This window comes from Pteropus vampyrus, unplaced genomic scaffold (assembly GCF_000151845.1).
Source record: "Pteropus vampyrus isolate Shadow unplaced genomic scaffold, Pvam_2.0 Scaffold107, whole genome shotgun sequence".
Classification (NCBI taxonomy): Eukaryota; Metazoa; Chordata; class Mammalia; order Chiroptera; family Pteropodidae; genus Pteropus; species Pteropus vampyrus.
The window spans coordinates 4,834,564-4,848,835 of NW_011888888.1; the positions used below are offsets into that span (position 1 = coordinate 4,834,564).

The following is a 14,272-nucleotide window of genomic DNA, read 5'->3' on the forward strand; positions in this document are numbered from 1 at the left end:
CTATGAAGTAGTGAGAAAAGGATAGAAAGGGAACCAAACCTGAACATTGATTTAAAACAGAACTTTGTGACTGCTAATACAACTTGAAAAGATATAAAAGTTTTGATATGATGTCTCAATGAGATTCCAAGTGAAGAACTTTACTCTTTGTAATCCTTAAGTTCTGTATAATAAATTTTCTGACTACCACGATTCCATGATAAAACCATTTCATATTTTTTTCATACATGGTTAGAAATATGCAAACCTATTTATAGTAAATTTAGGTTCAGTAGGCTCCAAAGGAAAGAAAAACCTAACACTAAACTATCCTGTAGACGAACATATTTAGAGCTTTGAATAATGTACCTCTGAATATAATTCATACATAAGTTCAAGCCATGTGAAAAATTAGAGATAGCTAAGCAATTGGAAGCAGAAGAGAGAGGACCTGGGAACACAACATTTTCTCATCTCAATGTGGCCGATTGCCTAGCATTTCCATGTGCAGCAGATGGCAAAAAGGCAGTGAGGGTGGGAGTGGCTGGCACTTAGACTGCCAGGCTCTGTCTGGGCTCTTGATAAATATTAATTAAATGAATGAATCCATTGAAGAGTGCTGTCCATGCTGCCAGTTATGACAACCAGTCTTTGTTTTATGACAGGGAAAATTTGATATACTTTACAAAGACTGATTGGGCTACACAGATAACTCAGTAGAGATGAAACTCAAAGGCACACATTTTTTTTTTATATCCTACTTTATAAACATATTGTTAAAATCATATCCTAGTGATATTTAATTACAATTCATCTAGAAATAAAGTTATTAATGCTTTTACAAAATCAATCTGTGTGTGATCCAGACTAGGAAAGCATCAATTTTTTTTTCTTTGCTTGGCCTGGGGCTATAGTGAACAATTGGGAAAAATAAGCCATACAGAAGTCATTCACAAAGGGGGTTTATATTTCTGGGGTTCACAATCCATGTAATTTAGGAGTTGTGAAAGTGTTGACTGGGTTCCTGAATTGAAAACAATTCAGAGGGATCTGTGTGCCTCCCTTTAGGAAAGAGAAGGCTATAGAGCTGCTGGCGAGATAAAATGAAGGTAATCTGGAGATTAACTACCCCCCTGAGGGATCAGAGTTGAGGAACCATAAAGAAATCTAGATGTTCAAAGAATCCCTAAATGAGGTGTGTTAATTCTACTTTGTATGAAGGGATTTCCCAAGTTAAAATGTCATAGGAATACATCCTCTTTGTTACAGCAAGTTTCCCAGAATGTCTGCCGCCCTTGCCAGCTTGTGGGTTCGGATAAGGATTCATTAATATTAATGCCCAAATTCCACAGGCTCTCTCTTAATGGCAAGATATCACTCTCCCTCCAGTGTGCAATGTCTGAAAATGCTGGCTGGTTATTTCTGCGAGTTCTCACTTGCTGTCGCAGAAGTTCTCAGTTTTATTCCAGCCTTCTTGTTAAAGGATACTGCCAGGCAATGTCTTAAGGGGAAGCACCTGGTCACTGGTGAGTTCCCAGGATTTTTTAAAGGATATTTTAAGCTCCAGAGTTACCATATGGGAACGATGTCTCTTTATCTCCTTTTGTGTCCTGTCATTTGTGCACCAAAGCAGCACAGTTAGTGCCTTGAGCCACTATTTAATACAACTCCCTGTAGTTTCGGCATGTCACATCTAGTCCTGGGCACAGGTAAGGAAGATTTAGGCTATCCCTACTTATCCTTCTGGAATAAACTTTGCTTCTCCAGGGAAGCATTTTCTGACTTCTAGAATGTGTTAGGACTCCTAACTTTATGAAGTTTCCTGTACTTCTGTCATGGTAGTTAGTGATTTCACTTTCATTACTTGTTTGTCTTCCTCCTCTAAATTCTTTACTTGTAAGGGCAGAAATGTTGTATGTTCATAATAGAATAGTCTTCCTTAGCAGGGGTACCATTACACCAGCCTAGTAGGCACCACTGACACTGGATATTCTGAAGTTGGGGAGCAAAGGCCCCAATTCTCAATATTAATAAAACATGACAGATGCTTAATATATAATTTTTTCTTTTTTTAAGTTTATTGGAGTGACATTGGTAAATAACATTATATAAGTTTCAATTGTACAATTATATAATACATCATCTATATATTAAATTGCGTGCTCACCATCCAAAGTCTAGTTGCCTCTGTCACCATACATTAGGCCCTCTTTACCCTCTTCATCCTCCCCTACTCCTCTTCCCCTCTGGTAACCACACTTCTGTGTCTGTGTCTATGAGTTTGTTTGTTTATTTTGGTTAGTCGTTGCTTTCTGTTTTATATCCCACATATGAGTGAAATCTTAGGGTTCTTATCCTTATCTACCTGACATTTTGCTTAGCATAATACTCTCAAGATTGATTCATGCTGTCACAAAAGGCAATATTTCATCCTTTCTTATGGCTGAGTAGTATTCCACTGTATATATGTACCATATCTTCTTTATCCAGTTATCCATCAAAGGACACAGGTTGTTTCCATGTCTTAGCTATTGTGTATAATGCTGCAATGAACATAGGGGCACATATATCTTTATGAATAGTTGTTTTCAAATTTTTCAGGTAGATACCCAGAAGAGGGATTGCTGGGTTTTATGGTAGCTCTATTCTTAATTTTTTGAGGAAACATTATACTGCTTTCCAAAGTAGCAGTACCAATTTACATTGCCACCAGTGGTGTATGAGGGTTCTTTCTTTTCTCTACATCTGCTTCAACAGTTGTTAATTCTTGTCTTATTGAGAATAGTCATTCTAACAAGTGGTATCTCATTGTGATTTTGATTTGCATTTCTCTTATAGATAGTGAAGTTGAGCATCTTTTCACATGTCTGTTTTCAAATATCTATATGTCTTCCTGGAAAAAAGTATCTGTTCAGATCTTTTCCCCATTTTTAAATAGGATTGTTTGTTTTTGTTGTTGTTTTATGTAAGTTCTTTATGTATTTTGGATATTAGCCCCTTATCGGAGATATTGCTTGCAGATATCTTTTCCCAATAGTAATTTTGAATGAGTAAATCCTATTATGCATTTCTACATCTCTCATATGACTTTACTTAAAATCCATGTATAAAACGCACTTCCAAGAATACCAGATAGTGAAAATACTCATGAGTGGTGCAGCCTACTAGTTGGGCAAACACTCAAATTCTGAATCCCAAACTATACTGAAATAAAACACCTGAAATGTGTTATATAAAGAAATCAAAGTCCTACATATGTAAAATTGCATGAAATATAACTAATGTAAATCATATGATGTATTATAACATAATACAATATAATATAATCTTATGCTGATAAAACTGATGATGAGGCAAGTTCTATACAGAAGAGACTGAGATTTCTATCACCCAATTCAAATGTCCATACAGGATGAAAATGTGGCAAAGATGTAAACAGCAGTGAATATATAGGAGTTGGGGCTAAGGAAGCAATAAGGGGACACACATATGTATGTATTCATTCAGTTATTTTACAAATATTCATTGATCACCAATTCTATAGCAAGTGCTGTTTCAGGCTTGGGAAATATAGTGATAAGTAAAATGAGGGAAATAATAAATGAGTTAACAAATAAATGACAAATAATGTTAATACATAAATAATATGTGTTATGAAGAAAATTCAGTAGAACCACAGGATAGAGCATGATATAAGTATGTCATTATTTAATACAATTCGGTCAGGGACTGATATCTTTCCATAAAGATATGGAAAATAGCATTTTAGGAAAGGAAATAACATGCTGAAACAAATCAGGTAATACCAATGGATAAAATATCTTTGAGTTTATTTGGTGAATCCAAAAAAATGAATGAGAAAAGTATACAAATGGGATTTATGGCAAGGCCTAATTCATTGATACTCATTCATATTATGAATATTTGCACTTTATAGATGGTAGAAATCAGATGCTTCATGCACTCTGCTAAGCACTTTACATTTAACCATCTCAAAAATTCTATGAGGTAAGTAGTAATATTACTTCTACTTTACATATTAGGATATGAAGGCCAAATATTAGGAAACATTCCCAATGTCACAAAATCAACAAATGTCAGTGCTGACATTTCAATCCAGAAATCCTAGCTACAGAATATATGATAATAATTAGATACATATATATATATATGATCTTGAATACATTTTCAACTTTAATGTCATATTTAAATAATCACTCTTTTCCCACTTGCAGTCAATAATTTGATTTTCCTTATTGAAAAACATTTATATGATTACTTTGTATCTTTTACCTTATTGTATGCTATTTTATTGAAATATAGCTATAAAATAGCATAATTGATGTGATGATTTCTATTATTGTTAAAGTTTTGGCATCATTTGACATCACTAAATAATAAAGTTAGCTATGGTAGTCAATGTCAATGACCAAGACACCTAAATAAATGGGTCACCTGCACTTTGGGTGAATAAACAATAGCCTATGAATTTATATCAGCTATCACTTTAGCGTTCACCAGATCTGCTTGTAATGCTCTCTGGGTGAGAAGAAATTATAAAAATATCAATTTAAGGTTTTGTATGTCCACTTATGTTATGCTGGATACTAAATATAATTTAAGGAAATATTTTTAAAGAACTAATTAATGTAGTATTTAAAAAATCCTAAGATAATATTAAAAATAGAATCAGCATATGGTACAGCAACATAAGATAGTTCATAATGTATTATAATATATTTCTGTCAATGGTTCTGGATACTTCTTGGAAATCTTCCCTTGGGCAATGTTAACAATGAAATATCAACTTTTTTTTTTAATGAATGTATCCATGGAGATGAACAAATAGATAAACCCAACTTAATTCACGGATATTTACATTAATTTTATTTACTAAAAATATGTCTGCTGTTATTACTATACACTCATTACTTCATAGCTCAGTGAATTGAAAGCTGGCCTCAAACTGCTATTTTCTCCTAAACCTTTTTAAAAAAGTCTTCTATCAATTTTGTTTAGTTAAACATACCCCACCTATCCATCTGCTGCTGGCATATTTTCTATTATATACAAATTATCCTGTCCAAGTACTTTGCCTCCTGTTAGACAAAACTATGGTAGTAGGAATAATGGATTTAACAGATATGCTTTGTAATAGCTGGAAAAACACTGACTTGAGGATATCATAACTGGGAGAGAATTTTAATGCTGAAAGCCACTCCGAATGTTCCAGTGGGCAATGCCAAACAGAAACACAGTAGATGACAGATGGTAAATATATTCTCACCAACTGACAATTGTGATTCCTGTGCCCAAACAGTTCTTATGTCATGCAGTTCCCAGGTCAAATAGACTTCATTCTATAGCTATGCTCAACAAATACATGTAATTATTTTCAATAAGCACATATTTTGAGCTATAAGAGGTACTTGATATGTATCATAAAGATAGAAATAATTGTTACAAATTTAGAACACAGAAAAATCTATTTGATCATGCATACTATGCTATATTATTCTGGAATGTTTTTAAGTATTATAGAGTACTCAGTTAACACCTTTAGTCTTTTGAAAAAAAATATGTTCCAACAATAGAAACTGACAGAAAATCATTCAAAAATGTTTTGCCAAGTTATATGTTTTTATGGGTATTGGAATTAGGGAAATGACTAAAACTGTATGAGGTTATTTTTATACCAGGCTTTTGCTGTGTGCAATTTATGTTTTAGAAAAACAATTTATTTGGTCCACAGTTTCTCCAGATTGGTATGCACAGATTAATTAAAATGAAAGCCACTGTTTTATTTTGATATTGCTACATTACATAGATAGAATTCTTTATTTTAACAGTAAAATGAATCAGCTATTCACGTAGAAAAATTAGTTGGTCTTCAAATATGTTACTTTAGAAATACAATGTTGGCTAGCTTGACAAAAAGATCTTTCTGGATTTCAATTTTGCTACTACGTGGAAGTCACATTTCAGAATCTGCAACAACCCCTATAAATAGGGGGTAATATATAGAGGAAGATGACACACCCTATACCCAGGGTCGAGATTTTCATATTGAAAAGCATCTGCTCCCCCAGACTGGCAGAATTCCCTGTGACCTTTTTTTTTCATTCACTCTGAGAACAGAACTGAAAATTTTGCCAAATATTATCTTGCTGGGACTTGGAAGGTAACAGTTTTCAGTTGCTAACTTACATTAATGTCTAGGTATGCCAGCTTCAAAAATGAGACTGAATACCAAGCCAGATGACCTCGAACAACTCCAGGAATGACCAATCACCTGTGCATTTATAACCTGTATATGACATGCTCCTATGTAGTGTCAAATTATATAATGCAGATCAGAATATAGATGTGAATTCCTTAATTAGTTTATCCCATGTCATCATATTAATCCAATAATTGCCAAAATTCCATATAATTTCCCTTCTACCTCATTCACACCATAGTATCAAGAAAGATTCATTGACCTTTAATTTTCTTTTTTTCATCGGGATTGAATTGACTTTATAGATGAATATGAGGAAAATTTACATCTTCATATTGGTTTTTCTAATCCATGAACGAGATATATCTTTCCATTTATTTATAACTTATTTAACTTTTCTCAGCAGTATTTTATAATTTTTAGTATACAGGTCTTTTATATCATTTGTTAGGTTTATTTCTAGATATTTATATCTTCGATACTATTGTAAATGGCTTTTTTTTTTCACTCATTCCCCCAGCCCTCTCCTCTTTGATAATCATCAGCTTGTTCTCTGTAACTATGGGTCTGTTTCTGTTTTGTTTTGTTTGTTCATTTGTTTGTTTGTTTGTTTGTTTAGATTTTGATGCTTAATTTTCTTACTGTTGTTTTTGGAGAATAATATGTCACCCTGAATCTTAGTGGCTTAAGACTATAGCTATTGAATCAGCTCACAATTTGTCAGGCTGCAATATGGGCTGAACTTAGGGGGTGGCTTTTCTACAGGTCTCAGCTAATCCCAATCATGCATCAGGACTCACCTGGGGACTGATTGGGGCTGACTGGTCTGGAATGACCTTACTCATAGCCCTGGTGGGTAGCTGGCAGGAGGCTAGTGCAACACGAGTGAATGGGTCTCTCTTCATCTAGCAGGTCGATTTGAGCTCATTTACACAGTGATTGCAGAGTTCCATGAGCAGCAAGAAAAGGACAAGCCCCAATGTATAAATACTTTCTAGTTCTCTGCTTGTCTCATGTTTGCTATTACTCCATTGGCCAAAACAAGTCACTTGGCAAAGCCCAGTCAGAGTGGGTGGACACTCAGTATTAGAAGGAAAGGCCACATGGATACAGAAAAGTGAATAATTTGTGGCTATTTTTGCAATCTACCATACTTATTGAACATGGTCAGTTTAACATGCAGAACTGAGCACTGAATGGGTTCATAGCTTTAGCTATGTTTACTAGAAAACAAGGCCAAAACCTGCCACAGTGCTCAGTTTTCAATAGATCAAAAATTTGGATACATGCTTTAATTACCAATTTGACATCGACTAACATTTATTGAGCTTTGACTGTGTGAAATATATAAGCGTTTTATCTATGTTATTTCATTTGAATTAAAAAACACTCAATAAGGCAGCTAACTGTATTTTTTTATGAGTATAGACTTGAAGTTAGACTACCTCTGTAGTCTACATCACAGGGTTCTTGTGTGTTAGTATATACAGAGGCCCTATGTGCCTAACATATAATGAGTGCTATATAGGTTATTATTATTATTATTATAAATTATGTATATTATATAAATCTCCATTTCAGTAATCATACAGCCTAGAGAAATTAATTAACTCACCAAAATAATAGTCCATATTCGAGCTGAAGACAGTTTGATTCAAAATTCCGTGGTTCGTCTACTGAACTCTATTTTGTTCTATGGCAAAACAAATACGGGTACTGTTTTTTACACATAAGTATTTTATTTTTACCTATAAATAATTATCCATTCTATTAAAGACTTTAATATAACAATCCAAACCATGGCTTTCTTTTTCTTATTAACATGACAAATATTTTGGCCTGAGTAATTTTGAATAATTGCCTTTGTTCTAACATAGGAATTCATAATGAACAATTCCCAAGTTATATTTTGTTTAATTAAATTGCTATCTCAAAAAAAAAAAAAAGATAGGCTTTACTTTCTTTCTGTTAGTTATAGCTATACATATGTACTTTGTCATGTTTCAGTATTAAGGAGTGCTTAGCCTATTGAAAAATATGCTGAACGGAACATAGTGGCTAAAAATATTTGGGTTTGAATTCCAAATCTTCCAATTCTATGAGGCCTAGTCAAGTTATTGTCTTCTCTAATTCTTAGTTACATGAAGATAAAATATGACCTATACCACAGAGAATTAAATGAGATAAAGAACTTTTAAAAACTAGAACCATGGTAGTATATAGTGAAACTTTAATAAATATTGTGATTTTTAAGAGTTGTAATACTAATTGTTTTATTAATCTGAACTCTTTTTTTAAGTCAAATAAAATATACATTTTAGTATTAGATTATTTTATCATTTGGATTCAGAGTTATAACATAATAGCTCTGATAAAAAGTGTTATGAAAATACTTTTTAGGGAAGAGGGGCATAGCTTAAACTTATTTATTAAATAAAAAAAGGCAACTTTCTGAGAAAGCATTAGTAATGGAGAGTAATTTCACAGTGCCTGTATATCATAAGCATCAACTTACTGGTGCAGATTTACTATATGAGATACTTAATAGTTTGGAATTGAATGCTATATATCATAATGATTAGAAACATAACGGTTAGTGGACTCTAGAAACAGACCACCTATGTTCAAACACCACCTCTATCATTTTCCCTGACTGTGTTATGTTGGGCAAAGACCTAATCTGAGTCTTAGTTTCCTAGTATATAAAACAGAATACCCAACATGTAGATTTGTTATAAGAATTAAATGAGATCACTTACATTAAAGTGGAAGCATATGAAATTGTTCTCCCTTTTTTGATGTACAAAAGAGGCAATTTCATCTGACTCAACTTAGTACATTTACTTAGCAAAGAAAGCACTGAATAAATTCTAACTGTTATTATTGTTATTACTACTACTATAATACCTGGAAATGATGCTGTTTCTAGGTTTACATAGAAGGATATCTCCTTAATCTATTAAATACAAGTGCATTTTAGATATTGTACAAACAAGTATAAATGAAATGTCACTAGTAAAATATGAATTATTCATGACATGAAAACATTTCTAAAAGAAAAGTGTAAAGTTCAAATTTTGAATTGATTCAAATATTCTGAAAATATATTTTCTTCCTTTTCAATATGTCATAGTAGCATATTAACTTCTTGCTCCAAGCTGATCTTGTTTTACTTTGAGTAATATACTATGAAATAACATATAAACCTTTTGCTGAAAAGAAAAGAAATATAAATACAGCAAAAATAGCCAAAGAGTCATCTGAAAAATCAATAACTTTTAAAGCACAGATCAAGGAAAGCAAAATTTTCTGTTAAAGTGGACTTCTTGATAGGGTATATCAAAATAGTTCCTATGTTTATACATTCTACAACAGTAAAATTCTACGTTTTGCACATGACATATGAAATTTCATCTTATATTGCTCTCTTACCAAACACCTTATCAAAACATCTATTTCTTAGCTGCCACACATCTGAATATGTCACTGTCTTTATTATTTACCTTACGTGATTTATTATCTACCCCTGGTACTGCAACTACACCTCTACAATTCTCCTGACTACCACAATCACACTAATGTTTACTGATGAATAGAGCTGTTGAGATGCCATTCCTACTTTTAGCTATTTAGATCCATCAATTTCTCCTGGGCCTGATGATCTTCCTAGATAAATAACTTGAACTAATGTAACTATCATGGCACAAACATATTAAGATGTTTTCAAGGAGCAGTTTTATATCTGTGGAGTCCAGATTGCCTGAAGCAAGAAAAGAGTTTCCTAGAGAAAGCTCAATCAAAGGAAGGAATCAGGATGGTGAGCCAGTTTCAGACTCAGGGACAGTTGGCAGAGCAAAGGAATTTCAAATGTAAGTTCATGAGATATTCTAATTCTAATCCAGGTGCTTTGGCAACATATTTCATTGCTAGACGATAGAGACTCTCTCTATAATTCGAAAGATTTGCTGAGGGCTATAATCTTTTGAAATAGAAGCAAGTTTGGTTTTGTATACTACTTATTTATCAAGTTGAGTGTTACATATAGCGTTGTTTTCTCACTTCATTTGAGCAAGATATTGCCCAACTGCTTCAAGGTCCAAAGGTAGTTTTCCAAATTCACTCTGGAGTGGCATACCTCCAACAGCAATGGCTTCAGAAGGTACACTGGAAATGATGAGCATTGCAATTTTGAAAACTGGACTGGCCGAACAATTTTGGCTCACCCATCTGAGCAACCATTAAAAGAATAGTTTTAATAATTTTTTTAATATATTTTGTCTTAAGTTAGCTTTTGTTGGATGTCCTAAAGGGCATAACATGGAAAAAATATGCCTCTTTTAATTTTGTAAGAGCAGAAAGAAGGCAGAAGTTGGTGTCTAAGATTTACCAAGGTCCAATATTGTCTTGGGGATGAATGACCTTAGAGAAGCACTGTATCTGTAGATCTGGTGGGAGCTTAAGCCACCCAATCCCACTCTGCTGACCCCAGAGGCAAATTATAATTCAAAGTGATTCATAGGCACCAATATTCTTTCAAGCAAGCAAGGTGGTTCTTGGAGCATGGAGATTTGGGTATTAATATTGACACTCTGCATCTACAGTGGCTGTATTGTGAGGCCCGAGCCCATGTTCCATTGGGAATAAGAAAGTGAGGCCCATGTCCCAGTCCCAAATTAAAAGTTACATTTACAAAATTTTATAAAATAAGTAAAAACTTGATACAATTTATTATTACTCCAAATTAGCTAACATCCTTAGGGATGGGTCTAAACAGTGTAAATTATTACCAGATTTTTCTTCTTTCTACGTGGAAGAATTAACATAAAATATGCTTTTTAAATGCATACGATATAGCTTAATAACTTTTGATTCTTACGCTAGTCTTTCTCTTCCTTTAGCTCTTGGCTGACCTAACTGAGACTGGAGACATTCCCTTCATTTTCCAGCAGAGAATGTCTTCATTCTTCTAACTTAACAGTAGCCTGATGTTTCTAATCAACTATAAGGGCTTAGGATTTAGTTTGAAAGCATCAGCTAACACATTTAAGTGTATATAAGTTACTACAAGTATTACTCTCTGGTTCTTAAAATACATTAATAATACTTGTGGCTATTTACTCCAAGTTCAGATTGTATTAGTAGTTTTCACTAATTTAATACTATTTATTTTTAAATCGAGGTTATCTTTTTCCTTTTATTTTATCACTCTATTTTTTTTAAATTAACATCTATATAGATAAAACTTTTTCCTGATGGCATAAATTCAACTCCATTTGTTGAACAAATATGAAGATTCTATTTTAAAGAAAACTGTTAGGCATCAGAAAGAAGCAATTGTGCTTTCTACTTTTTTGCACTAGAATGTCTGTTACTTAATGGATGTTCGGTAAACAGTTACTGAATTGAATTAAATTATATTTTTTGTTTATATCGGGCTTGTTTTTCCATCACAGTTTCCGAAGTTCAGAATCAATTCAATTTTTTTTTTAAATTATAGATTGTACTACTCTTAAATTTTTTTCAAAAATATGTTCTTTGTTTAAAACTTTCATTGCAGTTTTACTGTAATTTTTGCTCCCTTAATCCATTTGAAGTCATTATGAGAATGGAAAGCAACATTAACTTCAAATATTTACTTAACTCAAAGATGTCTTTATTTCATAAAAATGCAAAGACTTTTTTCATTTCTCAAGATGTTTCTTATGCTACTTTAAATATATCAATGTGCTTATTTCTTTTAACTAGAGATAAGAATAAAACTCTTAATTTGCTTATATTTCTAACAGAAATTGACATTAAAATAGATTTATTATGTAGGATCCTCTAAACTTTTATTAAAATATAATGTAGACACAAAAAAGTACACAGATCATAATTACAGAGCCCAAAGAATTGCAAAGTGAATACACATGTGCAATGCCAAGAATTTCTCAATTATTATTGCCCACAGCAAAGATATCAGTATTCTGACTTCTAACAGTATAAAATGGTTTCGTCCATTTTTTAACTTTTCGTAAATTAAATCAGATAGTATGTACACTATCTGATTTTGGTTCTGGCTTATTTCATTCAATATTTGCTAGATTCTGCCCTGCTCTTGGGCATAACATAAGTTTTGTCCTTTTTTACTGGAGCATAAGTAGTTACCAAAATTTATTTATCAATTCCAGTATTGATGAATTCCTCCCCACACACCGTTTGAGGTTATTATGAATAATGCTTCTATTTAAATCCTTAAATATGTGTTGTGGTGTACATACATCTGCAGTTCTGTAGGGTATAGATCTAGGAATGGAACTGTTGGATATGCATATGTCTAGTTTTAGAAAACAATGCCAAACAGGTTTTTTAGAGTAATTGTTTATATTTTTATTGGTAATGTTTTAAAAGTCCTGTAGTTTTGAATTTGCATCAACATTTGGTATGATATTTTAATTTTAGCCAGTCTTGTAGGTGCCTAGTGGTGATCTATAGTTTAAATTGTTTAATCATAAGTAATAATGTAATAAATAATGATGAGTAATAAACACTTTAAAAATATTTTTAATGAGCATTTGGTTAGTAAATCTTTTAGAGGACCTATTTAAATTTTTACCTTTTTTAAAGCTGGGATTCTGCCTTTCCCTTATTGATTATAGTTTTTTTTTCTGTCTTTCTTTTTAATATGCATTAAAGATATATGCCCTTTGTCAGATTGATACAATTATCTTCAATACTGAAACTTACTTCTTCACTGTCTTACTGTTATGCTTGGACAAACAGAAATATTTAATTTTAGTAAGGAATTTATTATTTTTTCTCATTAGTGTTTTTTATGTCCCACTTAAGAAATATTTGCTCATTTCAAAGTCAAGAAGCTATTCTCCTATTTTATCTTTCAGAAAATGTATTCTGTATCTTTTATATATAGGTCTGCAAGCCATTTGGCATTGATTTTTGTGTACAGTATAAGCTGGATATATAGTTTAACTTTCTACATGAATAGCCAAACGAATTAATGTCATTTACGAAAAAGAACATCTTTCTTCACTGTATTGCAGTTGCATTATTTTGTAAATCAACTAAATCTGTAAGTGTAGATCTGTTTCTGAACTCTCTATTTTGGTCTATTTGTCTATTTGTCTAGCTTGCAGCAAAAATATACTGTATTTAAAACAACTCTAGATTGTCCAGTAGTCTGTATCATAGAACTTTATTCTACTTCAAGAATAGGTAGGCTATTTTTGACTCTGAGTTTTCATGTACATTTCAGAATAATCTTGTCAATTTCTTTCTACATATACATACAACTATAATCTAGGGTTTTTATTGAGAATGATATTTTTCTACTGATCAATTTTTTAAAAATAAATATGTTTACAATACTGAGAATTTGAAATCCATGATATATATTCTCTTATTTAGGCTTTCTTTTAGTTTGCAGTGATATTTGTAGTTTTCTGCTTAGATTCTCATCTATCTAGCATTAAGCTTTTCTGTTATTTAATTTTTTAATTCTGTTATAAAAGGTATGTTTTTAAAATATCATTCTCTAATAGTTGTTATAAATATATACACATTGATTTTTGAATACTGGACCTGTCAATGTATTTTGTTAAATTTGTTAGTTCTAATTTTTTAATCTGTGGATGATTTAGTATTTTCTATATTCTATCATTAGCATATTATGACAGTTTTAGTTTCTTCCCACTATTTATATCTCTTATTCCTTTATCACCTTATCAAACTGTGTGTAGGACTTCCCATATAGTGTTTAATAGGAATAATAAGTACCTTATTTTTGATCTCAAGAGGAAAACTTTCAACATTTCACAATATGTATAACATTTACTGTTGTTTTTTGTAGATATCTTTTAGCAGCTTAAGAAAGTTCTTTTCTAATCATTGTTTTCTTAAATTAAAAAAAAATATTTCTTAAATTTTATCATTTTTTTGTTCTGCATCTCTTAACATCATCCAAGTGTTAGGTAGTCAGGCATGAGCGACAGGAGCCAAGGCCCAGCTCTGTAACCATAGAAACTTCCCTTGAAGACCTTCCTTAAGGACCTCCCAGAAACACCACTCTTTTAGGGT

The 14,272-nt window shown here is 32.2% G+C and overlaps 1 long non-coding RNA gene across 1 annotated transcript in view; it reads left to right on the forward strand.

Annotated features, from left to right (window-relative positions):
- The first annotated feature begins 1,371 nt into the window (after positions 1–1,371).
- Positions 1,372–14,272, forward strand: part of LOC111743098 — a 16,398-nt gene continuing 3,497 nt past the window's right edge. Inside the window, exons 1-2 of the long non-coding RNA XR_002781578.1 lie at positions 1,372–1,505; positions 3,917–3,987. This is a non-coding gene — a long non-coding RNA (uncharacterized LOC111743098). The remainder of the gene's footprint in view (positions 1,506–3,916; positions 3,988–14,272) is intronic.